The sequence below is a fragment of the Micromesistius poutassou genome (genome assembly GCF_964030765.1).
Source record: "Micromesistius poutassou genome assembly, chromosome: 3".
In the NCBI taxonomy this organism is placed as follows: Eukaryota; Metazoa; Chordata; class Actinopteri; order Gadiformes; family Gadidae; genus Micromesistius; species Micromesistius poutassou.
In genome coordinates, this window is record NC_140273.1 from 17014265 (window position 1) to 17029551 (window position 15287).

Below are 15287 nucleotides of genomic sequence, written 5' to 3' on the forward strand. Positions count from 1 at the left end.
ACATTAAGCAAACTGTACCTTAGCTTCTCTTGATGAAAACGCGTTCAGCCCCGCAAAGTCTGAAAATATAAAAGCAGAAAAGCAGGGAGAGTAAGATGGGTTGAAGGAAGAGATTCAGGCGTTCACCAAAACACAAAGGAAGTGTTTAGAACGGAGACAGAACACTCACACGGTTCTAAAGGTTCTGAGAGTAAAGATTGAGCTGCTGCTCCTCAGTGAAGACAGATGGAATGAGGAAGGAGGCGTTGAACGACAGCTAACTCCACCTTAAACCTTTATGACGGTCAGGGCTGGGCTTCACCAGAACACACACCCAGAACTGTATCAGGTGATGAGATAAGACAGAGCAAAGGGTTGAGGAGGTCCATATAAAGCTATAAAACCACCAGGTCCCAGTCACCACGTTGGAGGTTAAAACAGTGCAGCTAAAGTTACGTCAAGGCTATTAAGTTCTGCTGTACTTTGTATCGTCTGCTGTGAAATCACGTGACTCCCGACGTATCCAAATACAGATCGGATGAAAAGCTAAGGAATCACTTTTATCACTTTGAAGGAGAAGAAAACGACTGAAGACTTTTCTGATTTATTTTTCACATCAGTGTACTAAACCGTTATCGACGCTGATAAAACCAACAATAAGTCACTAATGTGACCAATAAACCTCCACAACACACTACACGTGTACAGTCCAAGAGACGGTCACAAGTCGTCCTTTCAGATCAAAACAGGGAATGTTTGAATCCAAAGCGTTTTCCATTGGAACCCAATGTGAGTTCAGTTCCGTTCCTGGACCAGAGGTTCCTTATGAAAACGCCCTCAACACAGTGAAACTAGTTATTGATGTTCTGACCCATGTTCCTTTATTCAGACAGGTTGTCTCTCTGAGAACAATATCTCTTCTACAGCATGTTATGATATTGTAGTCCAGGAAAGGCCGCCGAGACAGGATCGCTTTTAACTCACTTTATTTGGTTAAGGTTATTGGTCTATTGTCTATCGTCTATGAAACTAAAGGAGAGGGATCGTATATAACACGCGTGGAGCGTCTCTAAGCTTTACATCTAATCGATACGCCGCCCAAGAGATTCTGATTCTAAAATGGCGGAGTCCGAGTTGAATAGGCAGGTAGAGGTGGGCGTGTTCTGTGGCTTTAAAAGCCCGCCCCCTTCATCTATGACGCAAGTCTTACAGCTTATGTTATGTTTCCTCAGTATTGTGGCTATGGGAGAATATTATGGCTGAAATATGTTACAAGCAGGAACCTGGGAACACTGAACCTGGACTGTAAACCGATTCATTTAGAATATATTAATACAGTGAGAATATATGACCCTTCATTAATCTGTCATTAATCAATCATTAACGAACTAAAGAGGATCACGCTGCTTTTAGACCACAGTAAAGGGCTCTTTATGGTCCCACGTTCACGCTAGTGGTGGATTTCATGATTTGTTTGAATGAATCAGTTTGCGTCGGTCAGTTCTCCAAGATGAGACGTTCTTTTGTTCGTTCGTTCGCATTTCCGGTAGCGGTGAATCATGATTCTCAGTCACTGAGTCGGTCAGACTCGGCTCCTCCCTCGTTCTCATTCTCAAACGAATCACGATCGTGCAATGGTGCAAACGGTCATCAATCAACACAACATTAACTAAGTTCCTTTTAGCTGAGGAGCGCTTCATGTTAGAATCGGGATGTTGTTGCCCGCCTGGCTCTGGTGACGTCTCAGTCCTTGAGTCTTCACCGCTAAACACAGTCAGTGAACGAACGGCGACTCGCGAGTCAGCGCGACTCAGCGACTAGTGGGCGGAGCTGGGAGTCGAGTCTCGGAGAACGAACGAGACGAACGACGACGAACGAGAGCGGCGAATCAAGTCGGTTTGTTCGTTTTAAAGAGTCGTTCGTTCGAACTGATTCGTTCGCGAACGAGCCACCACTAGTTCACGCAACGCAACGACCACGCAGACGTGTCGACGCAGTCATGAACCTTTATGGTCATGTGTCGGGTTTTAGTGAGCGGACCAATCACAGCCCTCGCTGCTGCGTCGCCTCGACGGAAGGTGACAACTTTTGGGAGGCGCACGTCAGGCCCTCGCGGTGGACGCAAGGAGGGTCCGCGAGGACGGACTTGCCTTGCGTGAACGTGGGACCATGACCAGCCCTTAAGGGCGCACTCACACTAGACCAAGTGTCCCTGTACCGTACTCAAGTACGACCCCCCCCCCCCCCCCACTCACACTAGACCGAGTGTCCCTGTACCGTACTCAAGTACGACCCCCCCCCCCCACTCACACTAGACCGAGTGTCCCTGTACCGTACTCAAGTACGACCCCCCCCCCCCCCACTCACACTAGACCGAGTGTCCCTGTACCGTACTCAAGTACGACCCCCCCCCCCCCCACTCACACTAGACCGAGTGTCCCTGTACCGTACTCAAGTACGACCCCCCCCCCCCCCCACTCACACTAGACCGAGTGTCCCTGTACCGTACTCAAGTACGACCCCCCCCCCCCACTAGACAATCTCAACTGGGCCTGAGTGCGGTTGCCTCTTGTACACGCGGTTGCGTATCTTGCGTGTAAGAGCTGTCATTAAAACAATCAATCATTAACTAACTAAAGAGGAGAACTGGTTTACCTGTACTCCTCACACACACACACAGACACACACACACACACACGCACGCACGCACACACACACACACACACACACACACACACGCACGCACGCACACACACACACACACACAGCCATTTACCAATAAAACATCCACAAGCAGGTAAGATAAGATTAACTTTATCAATCCCACACGGTGGAATCACTTGTTATTGCAGCTCAAGAGTCAAAAGTACAGAGAAAGAGAGATTAATGATTTATCTCTCACGTAGAGTGTCTCTCACTCTACGTCCCCCCCCCCCCTCTCTCTCTCTCTCTCTCTCTCTCTCTCTCTCTCTCTCTCTCTCTCTCTCCCTGTCTCTCTCAGTCAGGTTTAATACTACAGCATATATTAATACTAATTATAATACTGGTGACAGTGATATAGCTAGTCAGGTTTAGGATTTAGTATACATTAATACATTGTGAATACATGACCAATAATCTGAAGAAAACATGACATTAAGCAAACTGTACCTTAGCTTCTCTTGATGAAAACGCCTTCAGCCCCGCAAAGTCTGAAAATATAAAAGCAGAAAAGCAGGGAGAGTAAGATGGGTTGAAGGAAGAGATTCAGGCGTTCACCAAAACACAAAGGAAGTGTTTAGAACGGAGACAGAACACTCACACGGTTCTAAAGGTTCTGAGAGTAAAGATTGAGCTGCTGCTCCTCAGTGAAGACAGATGGAATGAGGAAGGAGGCGTTGAACGACAGCTAACTCCACCTTAAACCTTTATGACGGTCAGGGCTGGGCTTCACCAGAACACACACCCAGAACTGTATCAGGTGATGAGATAAGACAGAGCAAAGGGTTGAGGAGGTCCATATAAAGCTATAAAACCACCAGGTCCCAGTCACCGTGTTGGAGGTTAAAACAGTGCAGCTAAAGTAACGTCAAGGCTATTAAGTTCTGCTGTACTTTGTATCGTCTGCTGTGAAATCACGTGACTCCCGACGTATCCAAATACAGATCGGATGAAAAGCTAAGGAATCACTTTTATCACTTTGAAGGAGAAGAAAACGACTGAAGACTTTTCTGATTTATTTTTCACATCAGTGTACTAAACCGTTATCGACGCTGATAAAACCAACAATAAGTCACTAATGTGACCAGTAAACCTCCACAACACACTACACGTGTACAGTCCAAGAGACGGTCACAAGTCGTCCTTTCAGCACAAAACAGGGAATGTTTGAATCCAAAGCGTTTTCCATTGGAACCCAATGTGAGTTCAGTTCCGTTCCTGGACCAGAACTGAAACTAGTTATTGATGTTCTGACCCATGTTCCTTTATTCAGACAGGTTGTCTCTCTGAGATCAATATCTCTTCTACAGCAGGAACCTGGGAACACTGAACCTGGACTGTAAACCGATTCATTTAGAATATTATATATTAATACAGTTAGAATATATCACCACTAATCTTAAGAAAAAATGACATTAAGCAAACTTTACATTAGCTTCGATTTTAGATTTTATAAACACATTGGAGATTTGGACGCTTTTAAACTGCGCTGGTGTTTTAATGACATTGTCTGTTCAGTTGTTGATGAAGAATTGGTGTTTGCACAAGTTTTTATTGGATAATCTATTTTGTTTCTAAACATACTGGGATTTTAAAGCATTAGCACTTTGTTGAACTGTTGAAATGTAAAAACTAAAATTATGTAAATAAAGTGTGTTGTTAAAATCTCAATCTCTCTCTCTCTCTCTCTCTCACTCTCACTCTCTCTGTCTGTTTATCTGTGTCTCTCTCTCTCTCTCTCTCTCTCTCTCTCTGTCTGTCTGTCTGTCTCGTTGTCTCTCTCTCTCCCTCGCTCTCTCTCTCTCTGTCTGTCTGTCTGTCTCTCTCTCTATATCTTTGTCTGTGTGTGTGTGTGTGTCTCTCTCTCTCTCTCCGTCTCTCTCTCTGTCTGTCTGTCTCTCTCTCTCTGTATCTCTCTCTGTCTGTCTCTCTCCCTCTCTTTCTCTGTCTGTCTGTGTGCGTGTCTCTCTCTATCTCTCTCTGCCTGTCTGTCTGTCTGTCTGTCTCATTGTCTCTCACTCTCCCTCTCTCTCTCTCCCCCTCTCTCTCTCTGTCTGTCTGTCTCTCTCTCTCTCCCTCTCTCTCTCTCTCTCTCTCTCTCTTTGTCTGTGTGTGTGTCTCTCTCTGGTCTCTCTCTGTCTGTCTGTCTGTCCCTCTCTCTCTCTCGCTGTCTGTCTCTCTCTCTCTCTCTCTCTCGCTGTATGTCTCTCTCTCTCTCTCTCTCTCTCTCTCTCTCTCTCTCTCTCTCTCTCTCTGTTTATCTGTCTCGCTCTCTCTCTCTCTCTCTCTGTCTGTCTGTCTCGTTGTCTCTCTCTCCCTCTCTCTCTCTTTCTCTGTCTGTATGTGTGCATGTCTCTCTATCTCTGTCTGTCTGTCTGTGTGTGTGTCTCTCTCTCTCTCTCTCTCTCTTGGTGTCTCTCACTATCTTTGTCTGACAAAGACAAAGACAAGGGGAGGAAACGAGGAGAGGAGACAAGGGGAGGAGACGAGGAGAGGAGGCAAGAGGAGGAGACGAGGAGAGGAGATGAGAGGAGGAGACAAGGAGAGGAGATGGGAAGTGGAGAGACATTGTATGTTCTATGTCTACCCCTTTCTCTCCATTTTCATTGTCTCTCCCTTTCTCTCCCTTTTTGTCCCTTTCTCTCCCCCATTCCTCCCCCCTCTACCTCCCCCCTTCTCACTGACACTAACCTCACTGTGGCTCAGAGTGAGCGTACGTTAACCTGCTGACCTCTGATTGGTTAACGAGCAACAGGTGTGCAGCCTGGCCAGACCCCAGGTTGGTTTTGTCGTTGGATTGAGTCTCATGAGAACCCTTCCTCTCTCTCTCTCTCTCTCTCTCTCTCTCTCTCTCTCTCTCTCTCTCTCTCTTCTCTCTCTCTCTCTCTCTCTCTCTATATATATATATATATATATATATATATATATATATATATATTCATAGCCTTATTCATACATTCAACTAAATGTATATATATATATATATATATATACATTTAGTTGAATGTATGAATAAGGCTCACCCCATGAGACGGTTGAAGTGTGAACTAGATATGACACGTCACTTCTTAACTTCTAACTACGTTCTTATTCAATTATTATTAATTAATTAATTATTATTATTTGTGTTCACTCTGTAAAGCGTCTTTGAGCGTCTTTGAGTACATGGTAAAGCGCTACATAAAATATATCATATATAAACCGAATGTATTATTTTTATTTTATTTAAAGTGTTAAGTTATTGTGGCTGTTTTCTACCCAGCGGTACCCTGGCGCCATCTGGCGGCGACTAGAGGAACTTCTTATCACTTCTTATCTACTAATATACGTTCTTATTAAATTAGTAGTATTTATTATTTTGATTATATTCAATCATTATTTTTTTCTGTTCACTCCGTAAAGCGTCTTTGAGTACATGGAAGAGAACTATATAAAATATATCATATATAAACCGAATGTATTATTAGGGTCCGGGCAGCTAAGCTGCCGGGAACCTATTGTATTCCTAGGAATTCTTTCTTCTTCTTCTTCTTCCAAGGAAGTCATACTTCCCATGGGTGAAAACTCACCAAACTTTGCACAAAGGTCCAGTCCCATGCCAGATTCACTCAACTCCAAGGACATGTGCCCCCCCCTCCTAGGGGGGGCACAATAAGCGTTTAAATTTAAAAACTTAAAAAATTCCTACCAAACCAACGGTAGATGCTACAGTGTTGAAACTTCACCACAATGTAGCCTCAATACTGCTAAAACTTTTGTCCACTTAAACTCATTACAAATTATGAAGTCCATCACTCTGTTTTTTTCAATAACTGTAAAACTTTTAAAATGTATCTCCTCCCACAATTTTTGCTCAATTGTCACCAAACTTGGAACAGAGCATCTCCAGACCGTCCTCAACAAAACTTGTTTCTCGGATTTTTGATTAAGCAAAAATTGATCCTACAGTGCATGAAAACGTATGACTGTAAACAGTACTGTAAACGTATACCATCAAATTCTTGATAAATACATTTTCAATCTTCCTGAAAAAAATTGAGAATATTCTGGAGTCATGGTTGATGAAGTTTGGCAAATATCAGAATTTTATCTCAAAAACTGAATTTTTGAGAACATTTTGAATTCTGCTCTCATGGGAACAACTGCAGCCAATGTGAGAGTGGAATTTTTAAACATCATATTTTCTCTTATGAAGCAAAACACTTATCATTAAAAACAAATCACCAACATTTCCATGCTGTCAAGATGCAATTTATGTATTATCAGATTTTTGTTTAGATGACTGAATTTCTGAAATTTTGACCATTTTTTAAATTTGCCTTTACAACAGCTGTCCGGACACTAACTCCTTGAGTCTATTTGAGAAGACACACACCATGTCTCACTTCCAGATAATTTGCTCACTGAGTTAAGCGCTGGTTTGTGGTGAGAGGGGATGTGGGTTCAAGACCCAGCAAGGGTGATGATGATAATGACACATAAAAATGCCAGAAGTCCTCAAAGTGACATCACAGCAAGCCTCCAAATAAAAAATACAATTATAGGTGCTGCGCAGCGATGGGTCGGTTCCGGGCAAAATTTGGCAATTGAGCAACAAACGGGAATAGGAAGACAGGATAGTAATAATCATTATGAGTCTGAAAAGCTGGAAAAGCATAATTGGTCTTTGAAAAAACAGAGTGAAGGAAAAAAAATGTACATAACTTTCTCCAATGTTGGGGCTACAGTTAAATGGAAGTTGTGAAGCTGTCGCATATGGTTGATTTCGTATGAATTTTCAAAGTTTTAAAATTTAGACATTTGCTGTAGCGCCACCATCAGGACTATTGTCTTTTGTGTGCAGAGTTTGGTGAGTTTTCATTCATGATGATTTTCTCAGAAAATGAAAACAACCTAGGAATACAATTGTGTCCTGGATTCTCTTTTTTTTTATTCAGAGGTGTGCTGTCTCCATCAAGAAGAATTTATATTTCTAAATGAGGCCATCTGGTATTTTGATGAGGTATCAACTTCATTCTAACTGGGTTTTGAACAACCTGTGGCACCAAGAACCAGCTTCTAAACCACTGTGCTAACTGGCTGGTAAAGATAATTTGTGTGTAGCTTCTTGAATAGACTCAAGGAGTCGCTGTCCAGGTTGCTGTATACAGCAAGTCAAAATATCAGCAATTCTGTTATCAAACAAAAGTCTGACATAAATTGTATCTTGACAGCATGGAAATGTTGGTGATTTGGTTTTAACCATAGCCTAAGTGTTTTGCTTCATGGGAGACTCCAAAATATTCTCAATTTTTCTTAGGAAGATTGAAAATGTATTTAGCAGGAATTGGATAGGCTAGTCTATGTTTACACAATTGTCTTCTGGGGGGGCGATCCCCATTCCGAAGGGCTGCCATTCCGACAGTCCGCCAATCCGAAGATTTCTGAAGGTCCGTCATTCCGAATTTCCGCTTTGCTTGGGTTTAGGCAATGTAGAAAGGAGTTGGTTAAGTTTAGTAAAAAGAGGCAGGTAGAGGCTAAAAAACTAAATGAAAGAAGTCGTCCCCTCCGGGGATCAAACCCTGCTCCCCTGCGCCAGAGGCAGACACGCTAACCACTATACTACCACAACAAATATATTTTATGTTAATTCACAGAGGTCCCACTACCGTAATCCCTTCAAAGGCGGACTTTTTTTCAGGTTCGGAATGGCACCCCTTTTTCAAAAAATCATTATGGGCTGGCACTCCGAAACGAAACAACAAAATGTTCTGAATTGTGAGTTCGAGACCCAGCAAGGGTGGTGATGATGATGATGATGATGACAGATCAAAATGTCAGATGTCCTCAACATGAAACACATGACAGTTGTACTGATGGTGGCATCACAGCAAGCCTCTAAATTTAAAAATCCAAATAGCTTGGACTGGACCATGTGCGAAGGCTCCTAACATCTTAGACTCATAGTAGATGTTTGACAAATACATATCAGAATTTTACCTCAAAAACAGATTTTTCTTTTTACTATGGTTTCAAATCTGCCTGCACGACAGTGAATGGCTTACTCAATTTGTGAAGCCACTGGTGAAATGCCACTTGCCAATTAGCTCAGTGCGATAGACATTGGTCTTTGGTTCCAGAGGTTGTGGGTTCAATCCTCAACTGGTGCAAATTGAACATTATAAGGTCAACTGTCTCTTCTATTCTCCTGTTTGTTGCTCAGAATTTGCCAAAATTAGCTGCGCAGCAGCTATAATTATTATTATTATTTTAAGTTATTGCGGCTGTACCAGCGGTACCCTGGCGCCATCTGGCGGCGACTAGAGGAACTTCACGCGGTTATGCTACACGACCACACACTTGCGCCCCGTGAGAGATTTTTGAGGAGGTTCACACTCTCAGTCCGAGGGCTACTGTCGCAATCTCCTCCCTGAAGTTCCCCTTGTCCCCGACTGTGAGTAAACCCCCGGTTCTGCGTGGGTCTTGTGATCTGGGGTTATGAACCGCATTTCTGGAAGAGCAAAGATTCATACCACAATGACACTTACAAACACAACCCGAGCTACACACACTAACTACACACAAACTCATTATCTAGAATTAAACACACACGGGGGGGGGGACTTGTTGGTAAAAATAGTTACGTACTTACTTATACCGTTTATTGTTAAAATATGAATATATTTAGTGTGTGAGTGTGTAGTGTGTAAGTCAACTCCTGATTGTACAGTTACACAGCGCCGATTTTGTATTTTTTTTTTTTAATGAAAATGAGAATAAAAAAGAGAATAAAAAAATAAAGATATCTATATATGTAGATATCTTAATATCCTAAAAAAGAAACAGAAACCGAAAAACGGACTGAAATATCTTTTTTGGTTTTGCGATGATGTCACTTCCGGTTGAGCCACTACCGGTGACGTCACTTCCTGTCAGACTCACCTGTGGAGGAGGAATGGCGGACACGTGCGCCGTCTGAATGCACTCAGTCAGCGTCCACCGGGAAGCACCAGAGGGGCAACGCCGTGAGTCTGTTTGATTGTTAGAGGACACGTTTAAGATGATGTGTTACGGTGGGTTCAGTGAAACCATGTTTGATGTGTTGTTTAAAACGGTCTGGATAGCAGTTGTGTACGAGCTAAAAACAATGCAATTGGCAACTATGCACAACGTGATGTTTAGTCAGAAATGGACTCACAATATTTTTGTATTCTTTTACTTTTACTGTTCTTTTTACCTTTTATTTTGATTCATGATTTATTTATTTTTTAGTGTACCCTTAGTTAAAACGGGGTTTGCGAACCCATAGAGCAACCAATTAACCAATTAACCAATCAATCAATCAAACACAGGCTGGTGGTGGAGGCAAGAAAAAAACGTTTTTCTTTTCTGATGCCTTTGAATCCACACTGATTACTGCAGTATCTACCAACATAATGATACTAATCAGTGAAGGGGACGTCTTTATACACACACACACACACACACACACACACACACACACACACACACACACACACACACACACACACACACACACACACACAGCAAGCTGTAAAACTAATCTTGTTGCTCTCCTTCACAGCTCAAGAAGAAGAAACTGATTCTGTGAGTATAACGATCGAACCATGAAGAAGAAGAAACTGCCAACTGTAAGTCACATTTTCTTTTAATGCTTTAATGCTGACAGCGTTTAGTTTGAACCGGTTCTCCGGCCCCGCCCCTCGTAGGCCCTGCCCCGCCCCTCGTAGGCCCTGCCCCGCCCCTCGTAGGCCCTGCCCCGCCCCTCGTAGTCTCTGCCCCGTCTCTCTCTCTCTCTCTCTCTCTCTCTCTCTCTCTCTCTCTCTCTCTCTCTCTCTCTCCCCCCCCGTTCTCATGCCTCTCATTCGCCCCTAGAAGATACTTTTCCCGTCCACTTTCCTAGTACATTCCTCAACATTGCATCACATCCCGTGTGTGTTGTCCTACTGATAAGGGTGTGGTCTGACTGACCAGAGATGCATGCTAGGGTTCTGCGCTGTTTGAGGCCTTCAGTTCTGTAGTCGTTCCCCCTCAGGGGAACCCAAGTGTTTAAGAGGCCGTCGTCACGTCAGTTACATGAACTGGAACGTCCTTCAGGATGGAGACAGGGACTCCTCAAGGAGACACACCGGGGGGCGAGATGTGAGGGCTGTCCCTCTCAGCAACTAGAACCCAATCTGGTTCCTGCACCTGAGAACCACGGAGCACGTTCCAACGTTTCCCTCCGTACGCCTTGAAGCCCAAGCCCCCCCACCACTGGTCTGACCCACCAGCCCCCCCACCACTGGTCTGACCCACCAGCCCCCCCACCACTGGTCTGACCCACCAGCCCCCCCCACCACTGGTCTGACCCACCAGCTCTCCCACCGCTGGTCTCTCCTCTCTCAAAGACCTACAAACCCCCCCACTGGTCTCTCCTCTCTCAAAGACCTATATACCCAGCGCTGGTCTCTCCATCAAACCCTCCACTGGTCTCTCCTATCTCAAAGACCTACAAACCCACCACTGGTCTCTCCTCTCTCGTTTGGCTTTGTATTCCTTTGCGTATTGTCATCGTTTGTGTATATACACAATCTGATAACTGAAAATAAAGAGTTGTGATCTTTAACCTGGTACTGTCCAATCTTTATTACCCCAATGTCATGGGGTACTAAGTGTGTGAAGGGCAATCTTTGCATGGCATGGGGCACTACGTCATGTGAGGGGCAATTTTTAACCTGGCATGGGGCACAAAGTGTGAGATGGGCAATTTTTGACCTGGCATGGGGCACTATTTCAGGTGAGGGGCAATCGTTGCCCTGGCATGGGGCACTAAGTGTGAGAGGAGCAATCTTTAACCTGGTACTGGGCACTACATGTGTGAGGGGAAATCTTTCTACTTCTACTTGGCTTGTATTACCTGAACATTAAAAATTTCAGCTATAGGAGGACGCTACTCTTCCTGAAACACACTTAAGTGTCTTTTGGTCGGACGTTTCTGGATGACTCAAGTCTGTGGCCTAAATCAAAGAGGATAACAAAGTGGGTGTTCAATACAGCAATAGCCTGGAGCGATCTAGCATCTGGATCTCAATTCGACCCTTCTACACACTGGACAGGATGACTTGAGTGTCATGCAGCTTGGACTGCAGTGTGACTGAATCATGCAAACAATGGGAAGTGACAATGGCTACTTGGTACAATGGATGATGGACTAACAGCATTCCGAATGGACAGAATCGGATGAGAAACCAACCAACTGACTGAAGATGGAAGATGAACCAGTCTGCGACGTGGCTTCCCTACCTAACCTCAACATGATGGACTGCTAGCCCTCTGGTTCTCCTGTACTCCTGCCCTGAGATCCAAGTCTTTCTCAGGCTGAATTGTAACGACGAGGCTAGTTGGACCTGGGAGATGGGTCCCCCTTGAATCGGAAACCATCTTGGAAACATCCCAACTCGCGTCCCTGTCGAGCTGCAGTTGTGCTCTTCGTCAGAAGAGGAGGTGAAGAAAGCCTCACTGGGGCTTCAAGGTCTATGAAGAGGAACGTTGAAATGTGCTCCATGATTCTCTCCTGTAAGAGCTGGGTTGTATTCTAGTCGCCGAGAGGGGGAGCCTCACAGCCTACCCTTTGGCGTTTCTCCTCGGGGAGTCCCTGTCACGGTCTTGACGGACGTTCCAGGTCATGTAACTGATGTCACGACAGCCTTTTGAAAACTTGGGTTTCTCCTGAGGGGGAACGTCTACAGAACTGCAGGCGTCAGATGGCACGGTATCCCAGCATGCATCTCTGGTCACTCAGATCACACCCTGATCAGTAAGGCAACGCTCATTCGATGTGCATGCAATGTTTTAGAGAGTAGTAAGGAAGTAGACAAAAGGCATGAGAACAGTTTGTTATTTTGTACTGTTGTCAGCCTTGTTTATGGGTGGGAATTATTTGCTTATTGGGGGGAATATGAAATGTATAGTCAATTATTTGTACATGAACCAACAGCAACAAACTACTAGATCTGCTCAAGGTAAGTCTGTTGGCTGTATTTTGCAACGAGACGACCAAAGCACCCCAAGATCTCCATCGTCGTTCCAGCTCAAGGTAAGGGGCTTCTGTGGGGGGGGGGGGGGGTTGGTAGTTAGCTTCAAGACCGCTATGTGCACGTGTCTATAAAGATGCTGTCTCACTTCACAGGATCTCCTGGACCAGAGGCAGAGGACCAGCAGGTGACCAGATCCCCAAGACCAGGCATAGGAGACCAGAGGCTGGAGACCAGATCCCGCTGGACCAGGTATGGGGCACCAGGGTGATGTATAATAATAATAATAATAATAATAATAATAATAATAATAATACTACATTGGATTTGTATAGCGCTTTTCTCGCACTCAAAGCACTAAATTAGACTGTAGGGTAACTAGATCCCCTAGACCAGGCCTGGGGCACCAGGGTAGACTACTAGAGGCTGGGGACCAGCAGCTAACTAGATCTCCCTGGACCAGGAATGGGGTACCAGGCTGGACCGGAGGCTGTGGACCAGAGGGTATCCAGATCCCCCTGGACCAGGAATGGGGCACCAGGCTGGACCGGAGACTGGGGACCGGAGGGTAACCATCACCAAACACTTGACACCTGGAGGTTCTTTTTAATTATTCAATCTTTTTAAATTAACGATCGTAGAGCGTGTTAATTCGTTTTTCCTTCAGATTTTTCATTCTGTGAATTTTAGCCAAAGCTGTGATTTGAGGTAATTACGGTCACATCAGCTGCTACTACTGTAGTTTATCCAGCGTACATCAAGGTGGACACTAAAACACAACTAAAACGTAACAGCTGGTCACACTCACACCTGGTGACGTAACATCACTCTTTTAATGTGTGTTTGTGTTGTGAACAGATGAAGCTGACGACCCACCAGGAGCGAGACGAGGACTACGATGGGACTGCTCTACCTCGCAGGACGTGACTTAAGTCACGGGTTGTCAAGGGTTCCTTGTTTCTCAAGGGTTCCTCATGGTTCAGTGTTAGGGACAGAGTTAGGGTCAGATGGTCTCACGATGAACCGTTGTTTTTTTTGATTCACATCCCAGAATTGTTTCTCTGTGCGCACAGTTGTTGAAATGTCTACTGATGTTGTTTTATGATATAAAATCATTTAAAACGACCTGGCTGTGTGGCTTGTGTGGTCATTTTTATTATACACACGCCTGTTACCCTAATAAGGTAACCTCCCCCCTCCTCTATACCCTAACCTCCCCCCTCCTCCTCCTCAGAGTTTATCTAATGTACCCCTCTCCTCCTCCTCCTCCTCCTCCTCAGAGTGTATCTAATGTACCCCTCTCCTCCTCCTCCTCAGAGTGTATCTAATGTACCCCTCTCCTCCTCCTCCTCAGAGTGTATCTAATGTACCCCTCTCCTCCTCCTCCTCCTCCTCAGAGTGTATCTAATGTACCCCTCTCCTCCTCCTCCTCCTCAGAGTGTATCTAATGTACCCCTCTCCTCCTCCTCCTCCTCCTCAGAGTGTATCTAATGTACCCCTCTCCTCCTTCTCCTCCTCCTCCTCAGTGTATCTAATGTACCCCTCTCCTCCTCCTCCTCAGAGTGTATCTAATGTACCCCTCTCCTCCTCCTCCTCCTCCTCAGAGTGGATCTAATGTACCCCTCTCCTCCTCCTCCTCAGTGTATCTAATGTACCCCTCTCCTCCTCCTCCTCAGTGTATCTAATGTACCCCTCTCCTCCTCCTCCTCCTCCTCAGAGTGTATCTAATGTACCCCTCTCCTCCTCCTCCTCCTCCTCAGAGTGTATCTAATGTACCCCTCTCCTCCTCCTCCTCCTCAGAGTGTATCTAATGTACCCCTCTCCTCCTCCTCCTCCTCAGAGTGTATCTAATGTACCCCTCTCCTCCTCCTGCTCCTCCTCCTCAGAGTGTATCTAATGTACCCCTCTCCTCCTCCTCCTCCTCCTCCTCAGAGTGTATCTAATGTACCCCTCTCCTCCTCCTCCTCCTCCTCCTCAGAGTGTATCTAATGTACCCCTCTCCTCCTCCTCCTCCTCCTCCTCAGAGTGTATCTAATGTACCCCTCTCCTCCTCCTCCTCCTCCTCCTCAGAGTGTATCTAATGTACCCCTCTCCTCCTCCTCCTCCTCCTCAGAGTGGATCTAATGTACCCCTCTCCTCCTCCTCCTCCTCCTCAGAGTGGATCTAATGTACCCCTCTCCTCCTCCTCCTCCTCCTCAGAGTGTATCTAATGTACCCCTCTCCTCCTCCTCCTCCTCAGAGTGTATCTAATGTACCCCTCTCCTCCTCCTCCTCCTCCTCAGAGTGTATCTAATGTACCCCTCTCCTCCTCCTCCTCCTCCTCAGAGTGTATCTAATGTACCCCTCTCCTCCTCCTCCTCCTCCTCAGAGTGTATCTAATGTACCCCTCTCCTCCTCCTCCTCAGAGTGTATCTAATGTACCCCTCTCCTCCTCCTGCTCCTCAGAGTGTATCTAATGTACCCCTCTCCTCCTCCTCCTCCTCAGAGTGTATCTAATGTACCCCTCTCCTCCTCCTCCTCAGAGTGGATCTAATGTACCCCTCTCCTCCTCCTCCTCAGAGTGGATCTAATGTACCCCTCTCCTCCTCCTCC